We start from the raw sequence: 6,000 nt of genomic DNA, 5'->3' as shown, positions 1-6,000 counted from the left end.
GTAACTTCAAACTGTCACTAAACAACTGTTGTAAGTCAAGGACTACCTGTATGTTGTATCATCCCTATCCACTTAGTTTATAGTTTATAGCCTGTGTGCTACAAGCTTAAGCAAATGCTGCTTTGGATGTCTACAAGCCAGATCTCTTCCCTTATGTTTCTTGTGATTTTTTACAGAGATCTTAGCGTGAAAGGTGGGATCAAGTACTTTGATATCTTATAATTCACATTTGTCTCTGTACATTCTCCAGACTTCTGTCCCAAGAAGTAACTTAATGTATTGCATAGATGGAGAGAGTCCTGGACAACAGTTGGAATTTTTTAGATATAAACTCCAGAGTATTCCTGTTTCCTAGCTGCAATATTATTTAAATTTCTCATTTTTTACACACGAAGTTTTAATAGATAAAGAAACTATGGCTCCAGTTAGAGATTCTTTCGTGCCTCTGCCTTGTCTTTTGATGATTTCTTAGCCTCTGGCTAAAATAAAATTTAATTCAGAGAGGCTCCGCCTTGGCAGTAACTTCTGTAACAACTGTCTATTTGCTTATTGAATAAAACAACGTTTATCCGAAAGAGAAGCAACTCATCCTGAACTGAGTTCTCTCATCACGTCTCTAGAGTTGCAACTCCAGCTTTTAAACACAGGATAACCATTGCAGCGGAAAGGGTTAAACGAAATCCAACTCTCCTTTTCCTGTGCTGTAAAGAGTTAGTAATCAAACAGAAGCTGAAGGCAAGACAGAGTGTCAGAGCCACTGACGGAGCTCCACTCCGAGAGAAGTTCTGGACTTGCTTGGTCTCACCCTCCAGAAGCGGCATCAGTGAGCACTTTGCCCTCACTGACAAGCAGATCGCGGCATCAGGTAAGAGTGGGTTTTGGATTACAGACTAAATCTTGGTGCATCTCCCTGTCCACTCCTGGTTTAATCAGTTTGAGTTTCTAAGTTGGACGTGAACGAGTGTCATGCAAAAGGGAGAACATTTAAGGATACATATCTGTGATTGTTGGCAGGCAAAGAAGAAGGGATGTTTACATGTGAAATTAACTTACAGTTAACCCATTCAGAGCCCCGTTTCTTCTAACAAAGCTGTGGCACTTCAATGGGAAGAGGTAGCCTTTCTTGTTTCATATCAGATGCCACCCTTCCAACCTTGAATAGAGGAGGCTGTTTGTACATTCAGTTCATACCTTCAGTAGAGTCTGCATGTGCAGGTTAAGATTGAGACCACTTCTTTATAAGTGGGCTACTTGGTTTTTTTTCCTCTCTGCACCTGCTTTGTCTCCATTCTGTATATTTTGGAAAAGGGGAGCAGCCACAGGAATAATCAGACGTTCCCGCGAATGCCAGAAGCCAAGCCAATTTAGTTCATGGAAAGGCAAGCAGCTCTGAGTGACACAAATTGCAGTGGTTGCCATTCAACTGATGAAAGATTCATGTTGCTACAGGCTCATGTGGTTGTGGGAACAAGTCCACAGATTATCTGGAGCAGTGTATGTGTGTGCTTGTTCCTGTAAAAAGTTTTGGGAATTTTATTTCCCCCACCCCCTCTTTCTCTTTTATGTATTTATTTGAATGGGAAAAGAAAATTAAAAGTGCTGGCAGGCTTTGCAAGATTCAGCATTTGCCTACTGGGTTCTTTATACTGATAGTCCTCAATTTACAACAGTTCATTTAGTGATATTTGAAGTTACAACAGCACTGGAAAAAGTGATTTATGACCATTTTTCACACTTACGACCGTTGCAGCATCCTCATGGTCACATGATCAGAATTCAGATGCTTGGCAACTGGCATGTATTTATGACAGTTGCAATGTCCCAGGGCCTTCCTGACAAGCAAACTCAATGGGGAAGTCAGATTCATTGAACATCTGTGTTCCTAATTTAACAACTGCAGTGATTCACTTAGCAACTGTGGCAAGAAAGGTCATAAAATGGGCAGAATTCACTTAACAACTGTCACACTTAGCAACAGAAATTTTGGGCTGAATTGTGGTCATAAGTCAAGGACTACTGGTACAGCAAAGCAGGGAAAGAGGCATATGTTACTTCCTATCTCAAGGACCTGGAAAAGAACTGCTGGTCAGTAGAGAACAGCCTTCTTTAACTGGTATTCTCCAAACCTTAGTTTTGCATGCTAACAGGCAGGGATAGGAGTTTGAACCTGGCATCTAAAGAGCACTAAAAGTTGATTCGCTAACTGAGCTAAATGGGATGATAATCTGACCGGGCACAAGCCTCCTTCTAACGGTTCCATGAAATGTCAAGCATTCCAGTTATGTTCGTTAAAGTTATATTTGTAAAGTTGCCTGTTCAGCCAAAAGTTTCCAAAAGTTTCCAAAAGTTTCCATGGGCATGCTAAGCTAGACCAAACACTGCAAAAAAAATAATATAAACAGAAATATAGCGAACAAAAGAAGCTTGACATTTAAAGCTGCAGGAAGTTAATGCAACAATCTTCAGCCTCCAGGTGATGGCTTGACCTGGAAGTCATAGGAAATCTCTTCCGCTCTCCTTAGTAGTGGCAAAAAAGCAGCCTGCCATGGATTGCTCGGAGAAGTAAGGCCACTCTTCCTTCCTGAACCAAAGATTGTGAGAGATAATAGAACAAGATAGCAACAAAACTCAGGGTTTGTTAAGCAGTATGAATGGGTGCGTGTATGTTAAGAAGCCCCAGTCTTCAAGATGGTGATCAGCACAATTCCTAAAAGTATGAAGATTGTCCTTCAAAAACATGTTGATTTGGACCACTAAAGAGTTTGGTTCTTTTCCCACCAGGTTTCCAGGCCAGTTTAATCCCAGAGACCTGAATCCACCTGAATAGCAGCAGATCAAAGGAGAGGATGGTAGGGCTGTACCATGAAACAGGAGAGGGAGAGAACTGATTTTCATGGTGCAAACTCCCCTGCCCAGGAATTCTATGTACTGAACTTTTGAACACTAGTGTTTAATAATAGCTCACAAGTGCAGAGGAGGCATATAAACTGGCTCCCTCTCTCACATCATGCACAATGTCCATCCTCATAGCGTTTATCAGTTACTATTTGGGCAATTCTTAAATAGAGATTTAGTTCTGCTGGAAAGAGTGCTAAACCAGTATTTAAAACTAAGCTGCCTTGGCAGCTGACAGGTACTATGAGAGATGAGAAGAGAAATAGAAAGCGCTCTCTTGCATTGTGTAACACTATAGCTGGGTTGCTTTTAAAAGGGGAGCCGTGTTAAATGTTGTTCGAAAAGCATTATATCAAACCGGTGTTTCAAAATAACCTGACTTAATTATTGGCACTTTACCATGCAGCCCCCCTCCCCCCCACACACATACCTGTCATTTGGAAATCAAACAAAACCTGGAACAAATAGCTAAAAGCATTGGACTGCTTGACTATCAAAATTCCTCCTTGCCCTTATTCCATGTTAAGCGCTATCCACCAGTCTTTAAATCGATATAACTATGCAAGCATAGAATTTGATGCGCCCTTAGTAATTTCTGTTCTACCAGGCTGGTTAATTAACCAGGTTTTATATGTATAACAGGAAAAAGGATGCATTTAAGAAAATATGTGATAGGGATGGGTAGCTAGCTAGCACTTAATTAGCTACCAAGAAGAGAGCTAATTCCTTAGGAAGTTCAAAAGCTGTCTTTGTGCTCCTGCCTATAATCTCTTCTTATCTGATTCAATGAGACATATTTGGTCATATAAGCAGCAATGATCCTCCTAGGCAAATCCTAATCTGCTTTTGAAGACATTTTACTAAACAGGATGCAGTAAGAAATTTTATCAGATAATCACTAGATGATTAATAGTGAGTTGGGTCAGAATGAATTCTAAACGACAATCTGATCTATCAACAACAAGGCTAGATTCATACATACCACATTAAAACCAAATAAATAAGAATGTAATACAATATGTGAACTTAGCTAAGATTTCCTCATACCTTTTGACTTGGATCTATCATATCTCCAATTCCTACAAAAACACTCATGTAAGTGGGAATGTAGAACTGGCATCTGATATGACTGTCACTTATAAAAGTGGCTTAATAACACAGCATGATCCCATGAATCTAATCAGGATCAGAATAGTGTCAGCCACTTCTTCCATGAAGTCTGTATGCTGTGTTGAAAGTCATGGTTACCTAGACATTTGCTTGCTTGAATGTACGCAGTCCCCAGCTCAGTGCAATCAGTACACTACAACATGTACAAATGTGAAAATGTAGACAAACACACACATATTGTGACATTGATGCCTACATGTGGTAGGTGCTACATAGATGGCTTCTCAACTCACTTGATATACACCAGCTCACCATCCTTTTGTATGGAGATCTGTATCACTAGAAGCAAGATTTCTTCTTTATAGGCATAACAGCAGGAAAAGAGTGCATTTTTCATGGAAATTGTAAAGTTCCTGGTTCAACCCCAAGTATCTTACCTGCAGGGTTGGGGGCTGCTGCTTGCCTTCATAAATGGACTAGCTGTGTGGCTCAGTACAAGGCAACTTCCTTTGTACAAAATAATAAATTATACCCCATCTTATAATGTACTGAACTTATAGTTGAACTTATTGCTAATCTAGCATTTTTATGAGTGTAGGGGTATGTTTCTTTAGTGTGGATAGGTGGCAATGCATTCAAGAGCAATAGCAATGGCACTTAGACTTATATACCACTTCATAGTGCTTTACAGCCCTCTTTAAGCAGTTTACAGAGTCAGCATATTGTCCCTAACAATCCTCATTGTACCAACCTTGGAAGGATGGAAGTCTGAGTCAACCTTGAGCTGGTGAGACTTGGATTGCCAAAATGCTGGTTATCAGCAGAATTAGCCTGCAGTACTGCATTCTAACCATTGCACCAACACGGCTCTTCATACCAATATACCAATATACCGGTATCAGTGAAACACAGTAAATGGAGCAAAGGATAAACATTCTCTTCTGACCTGTTATTTTAATTCAGATAGGGCAGGGATTCATCTGGTCAAGTTCTAATTTAGAAACAGATAGCGTTACCTTACTAGGAACAGATAAATGATAAACATGGTGCTGTTTTACTCAGTGCCAGATCTGAAAGGAACATTATATAGTTTCTGGGGGCTTTCAGAAGATATTGACATTCTCACTTCTTAATTTAACAAACCCTAGACTTGTCTTCTGCCAACTGCACCAGTTGGAGACTGTGGGCCATAAGGCACCTTCAGTGTCTCTTGTTCTTTTTCTTACACATGTAGGATGTTTCTTTTATTATAGTTGACTTTTTGAACTAAAAATCCATTCACACTCACATTCACCCACCCATTCATACTTTTACAACTCAGTCTAGCTGGCCAGGCCAGGTTTGCATTCCAGAAGAACTGAGCCAGAATATCCACCATTCATAATACCTCATTCTATGTAATGTAATGATTACAGTTCCCATATATTGTTATAACTTTCGACAAGGCTTGTCCAGTCCTACTTTAGGTCTTTTCTCATATCTCCTAGTTACTTTTTCACCAAAAAGCCATTGGCTTATTAGTTCACATGGAAACTATCTATTATTCTAAAAGCCAACTTGTATGGGGATAAACATATCTAATATACATATCTGGTTACATAGGTACACATGTTTAACATATTCCAATAGCTGACTGTTTTCTATCACAATTTTATAATGCTACCAAGAATATTTCTCAAGTATTTACTTGATTAAGTCTATCCTATCATCTCTGGCCTTTGGTGGAATATATCGTAGTACTTCATCATTAGAATGCCCTCCAGATAAATTAGATCATAAATTTCATTATTACCAGCTGGCAATGGATAATGGAAATAGTATTCCAATGTACCTCTCTAGGGCATCAGGCTGAGAAAGTTATGTAGAATTTAATTGCTTAATTCTACCCTGTTTGCAGTTCCTTATTTAATGAGTTAATTGTAAATGATAAGCAATGCTTTAGTTTTGAAGGGGAAAAGAAACTTAAGAATAAATACTTAAAAATTTCTGACTCTA

General features: G+C 39.3%; 1 protein-coding gene across 1 annotated transcript in view; it reads left to right on the top strand.

The window, feature by feature from the left end:
• The first annotated feature begins 748 nt into the window (after positions 1-748).
• The window catches only part of PAPLN (papilin, proteoglycan like sulfated glycoprotein), a 77,935-nt gene continuing 72,683 nt past the window's right edge, over positions 749-6,000 (top strand). Inside the window, exon 1 of the mRNA XM_083350538.1 lies at positions 749-865. The gene's annotated coding sequence lies outside the window, so the exon portion shown is untranslated. The remainder of the gene's footprint in view (positions 866-6,000) is intronic.

The sequence above is a fragment of the Vipera ursinii genome (assembly GCF_947247035.1).
Source record: "Vipera ursinii genome assembly, chromosome: 1".
Classification (NCBI taxonomy): Eukaryota; Metazoa; Chordata; class Lepidosauria; order Squamata; family Viperidae; genus Vipera; species Vipera ursinii.
The sequence above is the reverse complement of the archived record's forward strand: the minus strand, read 5'-3'. Positions and strand labels throughout refer to the sequence as shown.